This window comes from Lycorma delicatula, chromosome 3 (assembly GCF_047948215.1).
Source record: "Lycorma delicatula isolate Av1 chromosome 3, ASM4794821v1, whole genome shotgun sequence".
In the NCBI taxonomy this organism is placed as follows: Eukaryota; Metazoa; Arthropoda; class Insecta; order Hemiptera; family Fulgoridae; genus Lycorma; species Lycorma delicatula.
The window spans coordinates 27,303,316-27,319,717 of NC_134457.1; the positions used below are offsets into that span (position 1 = coordinate 27,303,316).

General features: G+C 27.7%; 1 protein-coding gene across 8 annotated transcripts in view; it reads right to left on the minus strand.

Annotated features, from left to right (window-relative positions):
- LOC142321485 (high affinity cAMP-specific and IBMX-insensitive 3',5'-cyclic phosphodiesterase 8-like) overlaps nucleotides 1-16,402 on the minus strand; it is a 1,158,933-nt gene that overhangs the window by 134,312 nt on the left and 1,008,219 nt on the right. The gene's annotated exons all lie outside the window — the stretch shown is intronic.

The window sequence follows — 16,402 nt, forward strand, 5'->3', positions numbered from 1 at the left end:
AACCAATACAATGTATTTTGATAAAAGAAACAATTAACCGAGATATAACAATTAAAAAATTGACGTGGTTATCTTTTTGAAATTATTGAACATGCTTTCACCCTAATTTTAAAATTTTTAGAAGTGTTATGTAAAATATATATATATATATATATATATATATATATATATATATATATATATCAAATACTAAATTGATTCCTCATTTCGATCTTAAGATGTAAATTTCTATTTAAAAAACATAAAATGGTGTACATAAGGAAAATCAAAGGATATCAGCATTTTTCAAACAAAATTTTGTGTTCATTTAGATACGTAGAATGCAAAAATGAACAGCCGAGTACATTTTTATATTCCATTGGGTATATATTTATATTTCCGTATGTACAGAATGATTGACAAAGAAAACTTTTAGCACATGATTTTCGGGTAAAAATAATGAAGAAAATTCCTAAACACTTCGTTAGCGATTTTCAGCTGGCGAAAGATTACATTCGTTATCTGTGCCTTCAGTAAAAACTGTAATTCTTGGTACTGATTAAGGGGCACATTTAGTAATTTTACATGAAATCTGCCCTGAAAAATTGATATAATAGGTCCAGAACTATATTTTTAGTAGTCTTCGAGAAATCTAGGGTAAAAGACAGAAGATTGGAGTCTAAAAATACACTATTTTATGTTTGGCGTAAAATAACTTTGTTATATGGGTAAAAAAACATTAAATAATAATAATGATGTTTGCAAATAATAATGATGTTTGGTTATTCTTCTTTAGAAAATTTATAAGGCACTGTAGGACAATGACATACATACACTATTCCACTCACTTATTTCAATGTCTATTGCTATATAAATGCAATACAAAAAATCTGATGTGGACACCACATTCTCCTCCATCGTTCCTTGTACGACTATTAAATTACATATACACATTTCTGAAAAGCCGAAAACTAGAGAACGTGTACACAAATTAAGATCTGAAGAATTGCATCAAACCAAAGAGCGATTAAATGATTGGCAACAAAAAACAAATAAACGAAATGATGATCAACTCCGACTAAGGAAGAATATTGTCCGACAATTTCAGAGGAGTAATGAATTAAAAGATAAGAGGTTTTTTGCAATTTATATATAAGATCGGGCATGTGTGCCTCAGTGTACACGTTCCTGTGAGGATTGACTTTTCAGTCACTCTACAGTTAACTTTAATGTAGGTAAAATTAAACAGAAATTCCAGAATAATTAAATAAAATTAAACAGAAATTAAACTAGAAAATCCAAAAATAATACGATTCTAAAGTATAATTTTCAATTAATATTAAATAATTAGATGTTTCACCAACTCTAATACATATACACATATGTAATAATGCTTATTAAATTACATATACCCATTTTTAAAAGTAAATAATACTTTATTTCACTAATAACTTCTGATTTTTTTCATATTTTTTTTTAATAATTATTGAATAATTATTTATTGTTAGATTTATTTTATCACGGGTTAATAATTATTGATAAATCAATATATTTAAATTAAAAAAAAAGAAAAAAAAGGAGATGAAGTCTGATTCGAACCGATGTGCCTTCCACTTATCAAATATTTCATTAATTAAGATTTCATTTGGCTACAATTGTGGAACCAATGAAAATACGAACCACTTATATAGTTGAAAAGGGTTCAATGAGGGCTTATTACTGCAGTTAAGAAAAAGTCTAATATCCAAACGTTTTTGGATTTTTGGACACTTTTGCTTCAGTCGATTGCAATCAAAAGGGGAGGTGCAAACTAGATGTTACAACAGTCCTAAATCCAAAATTTCAACATCCAACGGCTAATCGTTTTTGAGTTATGCGAGATAAATACGTACGTACGGACGTCACGCCGAAACTAGTCAAAATGGATATTTCCGTTGAAATCTGATAACCGAAATTTTTCGCGATCACAATACTTCCTTTACTTCGTACAAGGAAGTAAATATGGATAAAATTATGAATACATAAACGTTAAAATATTTAAATACGGCTAAGTTTAGATAACAATATCTTCAAATATTTCCCTCATTTCCCATCTTTGTTAAAAATATTTTTCTATAATATTCTTTAATAAAAGAATATTTTTGAGTTTTTATTTCGTATTAATGTATCTTTTAAATGTGTAAAAATGAATATGTATGCTATTTTAATTTGATCAGTTCGAATCTGACCGCATTTCCTTTTTTTTAACTTTTCTTTTAAATTTAAATGTAATGATTTATGAATAATTATTAACCTCTGATTGTAATAAAAGATTTACAATAAATAATAATTGAATAATAACAATAAAAAATATATTAAAAAATCAGATGTTATTAGTGAAATAAAATTTTATGTACTTTTCATTATAAAAAATATGTGTATATGTAATTTAATAGCCGTACAAGGAAGTCATGTCGTGTCCACATCAGATTTTTTAAAATTTATAATAAAAATAAATGAATTATTCATTAATATAAGCTAATTAAAGATGAAATTAGTTTTACATCAGTTATAGAAATGTAATAAATCTAAAAAATATGAACTTTCTTTGTTATTTAAAGTAATCTAAAAAAAAAGTTAAGCTGTATAGTACAAGCGAACAGGTCGAGGACAGTTAGTTTCTTAAGAAAGAGTAGTTTAATTTTGATTCATTTTATGAAGGTTACATGCAAACATTGTAGCATAACACGTAGCATTCACTATGTAACTCATTCATTTTATTCATTACATAAGAAAAATTATTTTTAAAAGTCATTCAAGATATAAATAATCGTCGTAAGGTATTAAAAAATGATAAAAAACACTCACTACACTTTGGAGTTAATTACTCTGAATAAACCTGTAATATTGTATATGTTTTCTTTTTAACAACATACATTCTAGTTCAAACGTCGCCTTTTTTAAAAAAGCAACCTGATGTGGACACTACATGACTTCCTTGTATGTATATTAAATTGCATACACACATTTTTTTCTGCACTTCATTTAAACTTATTTCACTTGAAAATGAGATACGATCTTCCAATTCTTTAATAAAGTGAACAGTTACACAACTGCATTGTGGTGGACACTGCATTGCATCAAATTTTTTTGTGGTGTCCGTATCAGCATTTTATATTAGTTTATATAATAATTTTGTTTCACGTTGCGCAAGTAGTTTATCTGGTGAAAGTGACAACGTGTTGGATGCGTAACCATGCACAAATCGGTTCAAATCCAACTTCATATACCGTATTTATTCGAGTACCCCCTGCACTTTTTTTCTTGGAATTGGAGAAAGAAATAAGGATCGGGGCTTACTTGAAACATAGCCTTTAGCCAGGATAATTTACGTATTCTTAGACGTACCTAAATTCAATTACATAAATATAGTTACATTATTAGGCTTTCGTTTATCAATACCGGATGCCGCTTATACAGAATACATCCTTAATTATTAACATCCTGTTCATATTATCGATAGAAACGAAGTTACGGTATTTTTATAAAACTGATTCATTCTGTATAGGCTGAATCCGGTTCTAATAACACTACAGTTACAGTATCAGTTACCCATCGTCGTCTTGTCTATTCGCCATAGTCATTGTACTGTTTACATATGTGGACGGTTATGTGAATTTTATCTGTTTAGTTTATCTTGTAAAGTTTAATATGGTGATTTATTTTAATTACGGCATTAAAATGAGTATAAAATGACAGCGTATACGATCTTTTACAGTAAATGAAAAACTGCGCGTTATAGAAGAGGCTGAAAAAATTGGAAATCGGGCGGCAGGAAGAAAATTTGACGTAGATTAAAGCTGCATTAGAGACTGGCGTAAGATGATTTACAGATGATTTACAAAATGTTGATGATTTACAAAATAAATTTGTTTGATAATATCCATTAATCAAATTTTTATAAATCTATTTATTTGGGATAACAGTTCCTTAAATTATCAATATAATTTTTTTCAAAATCCAAAATTTATTCTGCCGCCGTTCTGGGTACAACATCATACCAACTCTTTATTTATACATTTTCTTGTACATTTTTAAAGTACTTGAAAAAAGTATCTTTGAAGTAAAGTTAAAGTAGTTGATCGATACCTTATCCTGAAAATTACAGTATTCTATCGAGAACGGTTTTTAAAGTTGTTGAGGGGTTTCCACACTTTTGACTTGTTCTGTATACCAGTCTTTGTGTCGAATTTAATCAAAATCGGTTTATCCAGTCCAAAATTGATGAGCTTCAAACACACCTAACACACGTACAAACGAACATTAACCCCCTTTTTTGTTTTTTGGATTATGAAACATCGACAGATGACTCATACCCCGTTTCTAGGCTGTACCACACATTTCTTCTTGGAACATAGCTCTACAGTTATGATTCCAGGAAAGTAAAATTAACAAATACTGCCCTAATATACATAATTAAGATGTAGAAAATTTAACAGGTAAGAAAAATCCCAATTAATACTTATATGTATATAAATATTTTTGATATAAGATTGATAGTACCGAAATTCATCTAAGTCTGAAAGAAAAGAATTACTAGACCAATGCATATTTAATCAATAATTTTAAGGAAATTTGAGAATAGTTAAATTTATTCAGATATCTTTGTTATTATTCAGTTAGCAGTAACGCGTAAATACTAGTTTTACATATTCAGGAGAGGTAATTTCATGGTTCCAATTAAATTAAGTTTACAAAAACAAGACTAAATCTTATTTTAGAATTACTCTTATCAAAAATCGAATAAACTATTCTTACAATATCAAAGATTTAATAAAACATTTTACTGTATCACAAATTTTGTTGGTAGGCGATTGACGTATATTATTTATCTATATAACATTTAATTAAAGTTACGTCAGGATGAGTAACTGTCAAGATGAGTTTTATTTTCATGTTACCGAAGTGTATAATATAATAATATTAAATCAAAAGGATTTCTGCTTAAATGTCTTTATTAATTTCAATTTGTAAATGTTATCTACCGATTTTCATCTGTTCTATTGTTTATAAAAGATTATTCGTAAAGGTTGTCGTATTTGTTTTAAAAAAAACGTTTGAAAATTAATAATTATTTATGTGATTTTAATTTTAGCATGAATATTATTTCTTTATTTAAAGTATTTATTAGAGAGAGGGCTGCTATACTTGAAAAAAAATAAAAGAGTATAATTAAAACTGCTTTTTGTAAAAATAGAAATATTTTATTAATTTATGACGCTAAGTATGTATTTTAGCAAAAAAGTTTTGAATAATATAAATTAAAACCAATAGATTGTATAAAAAATTTTTGTATTTAAAATTTGGGGGATGTCCTTTATTCACTTTACAGGGACTGTTTTTATGATTTACATATTTATACATACAATTTTGAATAATTTTCATATGAAATATTAATTTGAATTTTGATCGAGTTCCATTACGGTTAATAAATAAGATCCGCTATTCAGAGTAAAACAGATTACTACATGTAATAAAAAATAAGTCGATTAATATTTTGAAGGAGTAAAAATAAATTTATTATGAAAAAAAATCTGACTTAACAAATTTTTAAATTGGCATATCCTTGAGATCATATAAATAATACACAGACAAAACCTTTTATCTTATCTTATTCATGGATTAGTGCAGTGAATTTACCACTGCAAAATTTTGAACGTTTTTTATAATCCATAAAAGAAAAAAAACTAAAGAACTGCAACTAAAATATAAACCATCAGAATCGCGTTAAAAATAAGAAATTTTTTCCCACAGATTCTTTTGTAAGATTATTTGACGACTAATTTTTAGATCATATAAACGTTTATAAAAAGGGACAAGTATTTTGAAAAAATACGTGAACAAATCAGAGCTTTTGAAGATTATTTGCCTACAATTTAACAAGAACAATAAATTAATGATGAATGATTACAGTTAACAAACGTCAAAAATTGATTGTTACTTTATATATCTATATATATAATACAAGTTTAGTTAACAAAATTAATGAAGTGAGAGAAGATTAAATTGTTATTCAAGTATTTGCTTCGTTTTAATTCTTTTCCTATCTTTTACTGTTTTGATATTTATTTTTTATAGATGAACTTACATCTGTTTTTGCTTCAAAATACGGATTTATTTTTAAAAAACTTCTTAGCTTTTTAAGTAATAATGTACCGAAAAATTCATAAATATTGAATCAAAGGTGCATAATAACTTCTGATAAATAATATTTATGTAACTGTTTCTTAAAACAATTTTGACTAATTTTTTAAAATTTATTTATTTTCCTGTATGCATAGTAATCTGTTCAACAAGTGACCAAAAAGAAAACCCCCATTGCTCAATGAGACGAGGAAGATATTTATGCCACGTAAATGAGGTGTTGTCTGGTATAGACTCAAGCCGACCATTTCTGAGACGTGTGGTTAATTGAACCCCAATCATCAAAGTGCATAGGTATCCACTATCTAGTATTCAAATCCGTAACAGCTATGTTTTATTAGGATCTGAACCTCAGAACTTTCGACTTCGAAAATCAGCTGATAAACAGTGATTTGCGATAACGGGTTAATCACTAGATCAGCTTAATGGGCTGAATAATTTTGATAAGAAACATTCAACAAATACATCCCAAAATAAGAGAAACGGTTAATGGCTATGAAAAATAATATTCTTTTCAAGCATCATCTAATAACGTTTTTTTTTAGAAATTGAAAAACTACCAAACTTTTTCAGTGATAAACAAATTATTATTGTTTTCTTTTAGAAGAATGTAGAACAAAAAAAATTACATAAAATTTCATATTTTAGATTATTAAAAAATACTCAGAAAAAAGAATAGGTTTTGTATATATATATATATATATATATATATATATATATATATATATATGCATTTTTCTTTTTTGATGATATCGCCACATGAGATTAAAACTTGTGCAAAGGATATAGAAATGGAATTTTGTAGCGTATGAAAATTGCCATGTCTAACGGGGGTTCAAACCCGGTCCTCCGAATGAAAGGCCGAGACGCTATCATTACACCATTGCATAAAATCCAATATGCAATTTATTTTATTATTGTTTGCTTCGTCTTCATCTTGAATCTTCTTCTTTGCATTAGGACCACAAAATATCTTAATTTTTTTTCTCTTTGACTTCCTATCTTTCCAATATTTCTCCATGTTTTCGCTTTATCTCTTCACTCCAAACAATTAATAAGGTATAAACGTAACTTTTTTCTATAAATACAATGTGAAAATATTTAAATAATAATGAAAATTAATGTTTTATAAAACAAATCACGAAAAAGTTAGTACACGGAAAAAGCTAAAATGGTTAACATGAGCAGTTACAGCGTCGAGGAGCGGTTAGTGACAGTGAATGGGTTCATGAACGACAACATACAAATCAAACAATGAAGCTAATCGGTGATATTTTTCGGCAAAGGTTTAATAAGCCGCCACTACGAAAAACAATAGTGTTGGCTTGGGAAAAAACGTGCATTTGAATTAGGCATGTTAAAGATAGGTCACGGAGTGGACGAAAGTTAACGTGGTTAGAAACATGTGCTGCTGTTACAGTTTGCATTGAACAATCGGGGATTGTTTCCCCGAGTCCTTTTAAAAATGACTTGAAAGTTAGGCCATTTCGTCCGATGTTTATCAATGAACTGTCAGATGCAGACAATATTATTGAAAGTCTCGCTGCATCCTGCTGGACTTTATTAGAAAAATTTCCCCCTCCAGTACACCGTGAAAAGCCGCTTTTTACGGAATAATGTGCAATCTTTCGCATGCCATAAATGAGTTATTTTGAACGAAATAAAATCCTTATTATGCAACAGAGTTGGAAAGAAATCTACCGCACGTCATGGTATGAGCTGGAATGACACAGTTCGTCATTTGTTTGGTACTTATTTTTTTGACGGACCAGTGAATGCACAAACCTATTTAGAGACGCTGGAGGCACGGTTAATACCACAGCCTTCAAGAGAAGAATCTCATGGACCGAGTATGGTATTAGAAGGATGGAGCAGATGCACATTTTTCTCTATCTGTTCGCTCTATAATTTTTCTGAATGAAACATTTCCAGGAAATTGTATTGGAAGCGTTACTCCAGCGTCACCAGCTCTGGTATCATGGCCACCACTAAGTCCTGATCTCACCACACCAGAAAATTCATTATGGGGAATTATTAAGACATACGTATCTGCACGTCGCTAAGCCATAAATGAAGAATATCATGACGCTGTAAGAGACGCCTTCCGTAACGTAACACCATAAATGCTCCGTCGCATGTCATACAGGACGTGGTGACGTGTAAAATTGTGCGTGCAACATGAGGGCGAACACACAGACTCACTGGACTATTAAAATGAATACTACATATTAAGTCGGTAAATAAAATAATTCATTATTATATTGCATTTTTCATTTATAACTAGAATAAGTTTAAAAAATTTATAATAACTTTTAGGTACAGTGACTTCCCGGCCACTCTGTATGTTGGTAGGAAGATCTTGTATATGATTTGAAACTTCATTAAAAATGACTATGGAAGCGTAATAATGCCTCTCTTATAAGTGGTTGTACTTGTATTGTTGCATTGAGTTACATGGAAAGAGTTCTGTTGTCCGATTTGGTAACAGTAGAAATTGTTATATTTTTTTAAAGAATAAGTGACCGTTCTTTTTAGCAAAGATAGCTCATTTATAAACATAAACACATGAATAAGTTACAGTTTTTAATTTAGTATATATTGGTCTTCATGCTTCATACCTGTGTATGCCAAATAATGATCTGATAACTCATTTTTGTTTTTTAAAAGCTTGTTCTGTTCTTTTGAGAAGACCGACAAGAGACCAAGAATATACATAAGCATAATAATAATAATTTAATAATCATGACAAGCTTAGAGTTTTGTAAAGGTATTTCAAAGCAAAACCAGTATCGTGTGATTTTTTTTGGAAACTGATCGTCCCATGAGAATTTTTCCTGTAATAAAGCAACCGAGAATTTCGTGGCAACAGGAATATTATGGTTATTGTTAATGGGGGAATTCCATTCATGTGGTCAGCAACCTGAGAAGACGATTATTCGTGTATAAAATTGAATTATTATAATATTTTGAAATAGTAATGTAGCATTTTCGAATACTTTTAAATAATTATCTTAGAAAATACATATTAAAAATTCGAGTTTGAGAATGGATATATATCAGTAGTAGAATCATTAATAAAATACATAATTAAAGCAAGAATGAATTAATATAAATTTAAATGATTTAAATCGTAATCGTTATAAAACTGCAAGGATACACCCGAAACAGTGATAATTTGGAGGATGTCGTGTATTGTATCGCTGTTTGCCTGATTCTAGTTTTGATATTATATTTAATTCTAGATTCTAGATTTGATATTATATTTAAGAAACACACAAGAGAACCAGCATAAATGGTATGTAGAAAAACTGAAGGAGGAATAAATAGTCAAAGAATTGAAAATATTAATAGACAAATTGATTGGTATGACAGGAAGGAAATTAAAGATTGATAAGTTTTTTAAAAACAAAAAAAAAACAGTAACATGATATTAATTTATTTCTGTTTAATTTTATTTTTATAACATTTTTTTTTGTTTTTATGTATTATTCGTCTTTTATTATCTTAATTTATCAACTCCTGACAATCAAATCAGTGTATATGTAATGTTTTATTTAAAAATAATGATTACAAATCATGCATATTTTTAATATTTTAACAGCGAGATGATTAATAAATGTTTGAATAAGACTTTTATTATTATTATTACTATGGATGCAAGGGTGGTGATGCCTCTCTCACTCAAATATCAACCTCACCTTCATGTGTAGCAGATGCTTAATGCACCCAGTTTCCACTAATGAAGCAATGACGACCGAGTGATTCTCGGAATAAGAGGTCTGTCCTCCTTACAAAGTGCTATATGAAGCGGGTAAGGGTTAGGGCCACCAGGGATGAGAAATTGCCCCTCAAGGCTGAAGAACCACAACATGGACAATGGCTTCAGAATATAGAAGGCAACAAGAAACCACTGCAATTATTATCACATACAGGATTCCCAAGTTATAAAGTAGCTATATCCAATAAAAAATCTTTTGGAGTTTAATCTTTCAGTCAAATCTCGGGGAGGGGATGACTTGGATAAGACTACAAAAATAAAAAGCTTGAAAAGAGGTTGCAGAATAGGAATATGGAATGTTAAAACACTTAAAAGCAGTAAAAATAGAAGTCAAAATGGCAATGAAAAAATCAGAACAAGATATTTTAGCTATATATTAAATGAGATGGTAGGAAATGAAGACTTTATATCGGAGAATTTTAAAATTATTTACAATGGATAATTATTTTGAAATAATTCTAAGAGGAAAACAATATTTTAAACACACACCATCATATATATATATATATATACATTTATATAGATTATGACACGAGATTATAGATTATAACTTTTGTGATATTCTTGTACTAAAATAATGACAGAAAATTAAAAAAAAAGATACACTTAAAATATATTAATATAGATATACTTACAAAAAAATAAGTTTATGCGGTATGAGTGCGGCTATGAAATAAGCCCACTAAAAAAACCGGTACCCATTAAACGCCAAAAAAAATGGTGTTTGTCCTAACCAAATTCGATGAGATTCAGTATTGAACATTTTTAAAATAATGAATTTATTTTATTCATAAAAAAATCTGATGTGGACACCATATGACTTCCTTATACGCCTATTCAATTACATATACACAATTTTTTTAAAGTATAAAAATTTATTTTTTTAATAACTTAAAAAAGTATGAAAAATTTCAGTACTTTTTTTTATTGTTATTATTGAATTATTATTTATTGTAATTTTTTTTTATAATTGAAAGCTAATAATTATTAATAAATCAATGTATTGAAATTAAAAAAAAAGAATAAAATAAAAAAAAAGCGGTGATGAAGTCAGATTTGAACTGATGTTCCTTCCCCTTGTAAGATCCAAATATTTCATTAATTAAAATTTTATTTGACTATAACTCTGGAACCAGTGAAGCTAAGTACTACTTATGAATATCGCTGAAAATCTCTCAATGAGGGAGGGCTTATTACTGCAGTTAGGAAAAAGTCCAAAATCCAATTTTTTTGGATTTTGGGTTTTTTTGGACACTTTTGGTCCAGTCGATTGCAATCAAAAGGGGAGGTACACAATTTCAACATCCTACGACTAATGGTTTTTGAGTTATGCGAGATAAATATATACATATAGTCGTCACGCAGAATTAGTCAAATTGGATTCAGGGATAGTCAAAATGAATATTTCCGTTGAAATCTGAAAAGCGAAATTTTTTGCGATCGCAATACGTCCTTTACCTCGTACTAGGAAGTAAAAACGCAATTGACTACAGTTTTTTTTTTGTAGTCATTCATATTTTAAATAGAAGAAAAACTAACATATTTTATATAAAATGAACTAACTAAATAAACTCAAAGAAGTAATGTAAAATATAATACTTAATTTTTTTTTAACTTCAATATTTTAAGGTGGCGCTAAATTAAGATTAGGAAATGTTTTTAATTTTGTTATGTCTTTACAAACAACGTATAATGGAAAAATTTTAAATTATTAAAAAAAATATATTTTAATAATTTTTTGAAATCTGTTTTATTATTTCTTTTTAAAAGTATATTTTATTTTTATGCTACTTCCGTATTTTTTTTTTAACGTAAGCCATTATTTTATATTTTTTTATAAATGAAAAGTCTACCGTTAATTAAAACAGTATATAAAACAGTTTATATATAAATATAAACTACCTATATAATTTATATGTACTCGTGCATATACATGTATGACATTATAATGCTTCTTTTGAGATTATTAAAATAGAATATTATAAATCCAGTTACATTATACTTTTAATTAATTAATTAATCAATTACTGAGTGTCTGGGATCAGTACCGTTAAATTAATCTTAAAGAATAGATTTTAATTAAAAATGAAAAAGAAACAATCATACAGGAAAAAGAAATATAACATGAAGAAATTCTTGTATCTCAAAAAACGACAAGAAGATGAATATAAAAGGGAAGAAAATGTTAAGAAAACAATAAGAGTAAAAAATTAAGAAAAGATTATAAATATAAAGAGGAAGAAAGCGTTAAGAACAAGGAAAGAATAAAAAGATTAAAAGAGGATGATGAATATAAAGCGAGAAAATTTGAAAACTGCAGAACGTGTACGCAAATTAAGATCAGAACAATTATATCAAACCAAAGAGCGATTAAATGATTGGCAACAAAAAACAAATAAACGAAATGATGATCAACTCCGACTTAGGAAGAATATTGTCCGACAATATCAGATTAGTAATGAATTAAAAAAATATGAATTTTTGCAATTTATTAAATATCGGGTATGAATGCCTCAATAAATATGTTGTTTTTGTGAGGGTTTACTTTTCAGTCACTCTGTAATTGACTTTAATGTAGATAAAATTAAACAGAAAATAAACTAGAAAATCCAAAAATAATACGATTCCATATTATAATTTTCAATTAATATTAAATAATCAGATGTTTCACCAAATCTATTACATATAAACATTTGTAATACTTATTGAATTACATTTAGACGTTTTTAAAAGTACATAAAAGTTTATTTTACTAATAATGTTTTTCTTTTTTTTTTGTTATCATTGAATTATTATTTATCGTAAAAGTTTTTTTACAATGAAGGGTTAATAATGTTAAATCAATTTAAATAAAAAAAAAAATAAAAATAAAAAAAATTAATAAAAAAAGTTAAAAAAAAACCAAAGGAGATGAAGTCTGATTCGAACCGATATGCCTTCCCTTTAAGATCAAAATGTTTCATTAATTAAAATTTTAATTTTTATTTCCATTGCAATCAAAATTGGAGTTGCCGAACTAGATGTTACAACAGTGTTAAATTAAAAATGTCAACACCCTACGGCTAATCGTTTTTGAGTTATGCGAGATACATACGCACATATATACAGACGTCACGCCGAAACTTGTCAAAATGGATATAAGGATGGCCAAAATGGATATTTCCGTTGACATATAAAAACCGAAATGTTTCGAGATCATGATACTTCCTTTACTTCGTACAAGGAATTAAAAAGAAAAAAGTTAAAAAAAAGGAGATTAAATCTGATGACCGAAATTTTCGCGATCAGAATACTTCGTTTATTTCTTACAAGGATGTAAACATTGTTAAGTATTAACATAAACATCATCCTACTTTTTTTAAATTAAAAAAAAAAAACATTGCTAATATTTGTTTTTAATCTAAAAAAACTATTGGAAAAGTAAAAGACTGATACAATGATAAACACTTTTTGTTTTTATTTATGATTTATATTAACATTTTTAAAAAACGAACTATTTATATCAAGAGGTTGAAAAGGTCATAAATTTATCGGACGATAAATTAATGAAATTTGATTATTAAGGCAACAGTAATGTATACTCATGGGAAAGCAAACTCTATGACGCCACTACCCCAAACGAGTCAAAGGTGAGACAGCCACAACATAACCTAGTAAACAGAGTACGCCCTGATCAAACAATTTAACGGTAGCTATCGACTGTAATAATTGTGATGAATTATTATTTAGCTTATATCGTTTATTTTCAATCATGGCTTACAAATAAAAAAAAATAAAAATAAAAATCAAGAAATTTGTTTTTCGATTGAAACTGTTTGACTATAAATAATTTTTTTTTTATTATTAAAACAGTTTTTCAATTAAAACTATGTATGCAATTTGCTATAAATTATATAAACTTGAATATAATCACTTTTAATATTCTACTGTTAGAGATAGAGTTAAATTAAACGCTATTAACTACCACCGATTTACTAACCTTTAACGTGGCGTGAATTAGAAAAAAAAAATCGAAATTTTATGTTAAAAAGGAGAGGGAAAAAATATTTTTTAATCCCTTTTCGCAAAGGTGACAACAACCTGCATCTTAATAAAAATAAGAAACAATGTAAAAAGACGTATGTGAGGTAAGACTATCTTAGATGCGAGAGTGTTTTTTTTTTTTACTTTTCATTTTATAAAATATGAAAAGAAATTCAGAGAAAAAGATACGTAAAGAGACTAAGAAATATTTTTTCTTGAATTTTAACGTGAAAATATTTTGAACATGACAGTGATACTCGTATTAGGTAGTGTATAATTATTTTAAAACAATAATATAATTCAAAATGATTAAAAAAAACTAATTCATAAGAAATCCTTTGAGAAATTCTACGTATATAACCCAACAAAGAATAAACAGAATTAGAAGACCAACCAGCAATCATAACAAAATAAACTGCAAATCAAAAATTTTTTTTTCATTAATTCAATTCATTAAAGATTTTGCTTCAACCGGCAAACCTCCACTACTACATATATATTTATAAAAATATATAATATTTATTCAAATGTATATAGCCTATGACACTCCCCGTAACGCAAGGGTTCCAACGTGGAGCCATATATCTAAATCGGTTCGGCCGTTGAGCTGCTACGGTGGAAAAAAATACATACACACACCCTAAATGCATTACACTCCTTTTTGGACAGTCGTGTAATTAAGCAATTATGACAAGAGAATTGTAAAATGTTTTCCGACCGTCTACATAGATAATGTAAGTTTTTGTTTAAAAAAAAGTTTTGGTAAATTATATTGAGAAAACTTACAACTTGATTAATAAAGAAACAGATTTTAATTTACGAGTCAAATTAAGAACCACCTCCCACCGCCGATCTCCGTGGCGGAGTAGTAACATCTCAACCTTTCATCCGAAGGTCCTGGGTTCGAATTCCGGTCAGGCATGGCATTTCCATTCTCATAGAGCAAAATAATCAAAGCAGTCGATGTCCGTCATCTCATAAAAAAGGAACCACCTCCTTTTATAAAAATCGGTTAAATATTATTAAAAACAGCATTAAAAATATTTAACAAAAAAATTGTTTAAATTCAAAAAGCGTTTTAAAGACAGATCTACAAATAAATCAAGTTTTTATTAGATGTTCCACATTACATAAAATTTGAAAATTTCTACCTATACTGGCAATTTTTTCCAGTATTAATTAATTGTAATTTAATTATAAACAGTAGATTTATTTATAATAAATCTAAATTAAATTGCATTTCAATGTACAATAGATGTTTAGTATGTCACAGCATGTGCAACACATTTATTTGCAAAACGTTGGCAGTCAAGGACAAAAGAAAAAGATTCCGATTTCAACATTACTCCCACAATTTCATTAAAAATGAAATGGAATCATTACTATTATACAGAAACTGGTTGACATAATAGAAAAATCACTATTTTTATTACTACTTTCAGTTTGAAATTTTAAAACAAATTTATGGAATCTCTGCTTTTACGTAACACGCGATATGTAAGTAAAATAAAAAATTAACAACTAATAGAAACCGATAAAATGCAGTTTATTAAAAAGAGTAAATGAAAATTTTCCATCAGTTTGTTATGAGTCATGATAAGAAAATGCATGTAATTGACAGCTGACGTCACCAACTCACCTCCTTCTGTTTTTCCATAACTCCATTTAACCCCCCCCCCCCCAAACACATAATAAAACTAAAATGAATAATAGCTTTTGTATAGAAAAATAAATGATAGAGTACAGTAAAAAAAAAATGCTGTTTTTACAATAATTAAAGTGATTCACGAAGTAAGTAAAAAGGTTTCAGGGCATGATCTACTGGGGATAGTAAAGAAGTGTTGGTAGGTTCAGAAACGCTTCGTTAACGAGTGTTGGCTGCAAAAAAATTTGTCCAATTTCTGCATCAAAAAAGAAATTAAGCCAGACTCCAATTCTTGGAACCCAAATTAAGGGGTAAATTTGGTGGTTTTATACGACATAAAAAAAATAGACTCCAGAACTCTTTTTTTAAATAGTTTTCGAAAAATCTGGAGTGAAAGACATAAGACTATGAGTTAAAAACCCACTATTCTAGTAAAATATCTTTGTTAAATAAAACACATAAAAGGTTTAAATAAAACTCTAGAGAATTTGGGTCTGAGTAATGTAGTGTGAATAATGTCTACATAACCTAAATATAAAGGTAAACATTTTGAAGTTCATTAAAAATAAAACATATCAAACAAAATGTGGCAGATTTTATAACAAGGTACTAATTAAATGAAACAAAATTTTCAATGTTACAAAACAAAAGAATTAAATATTTTAGAAAAATAAATAATAAAATTTAAAAAAGAAAAATTAATTAAATCAATTAAATTAAAAAAAGGTAATTAAAAATTAATTTTATCTGAATTTGTTTGAAGTAATTTATTGATAATAAATACATTTGATTTC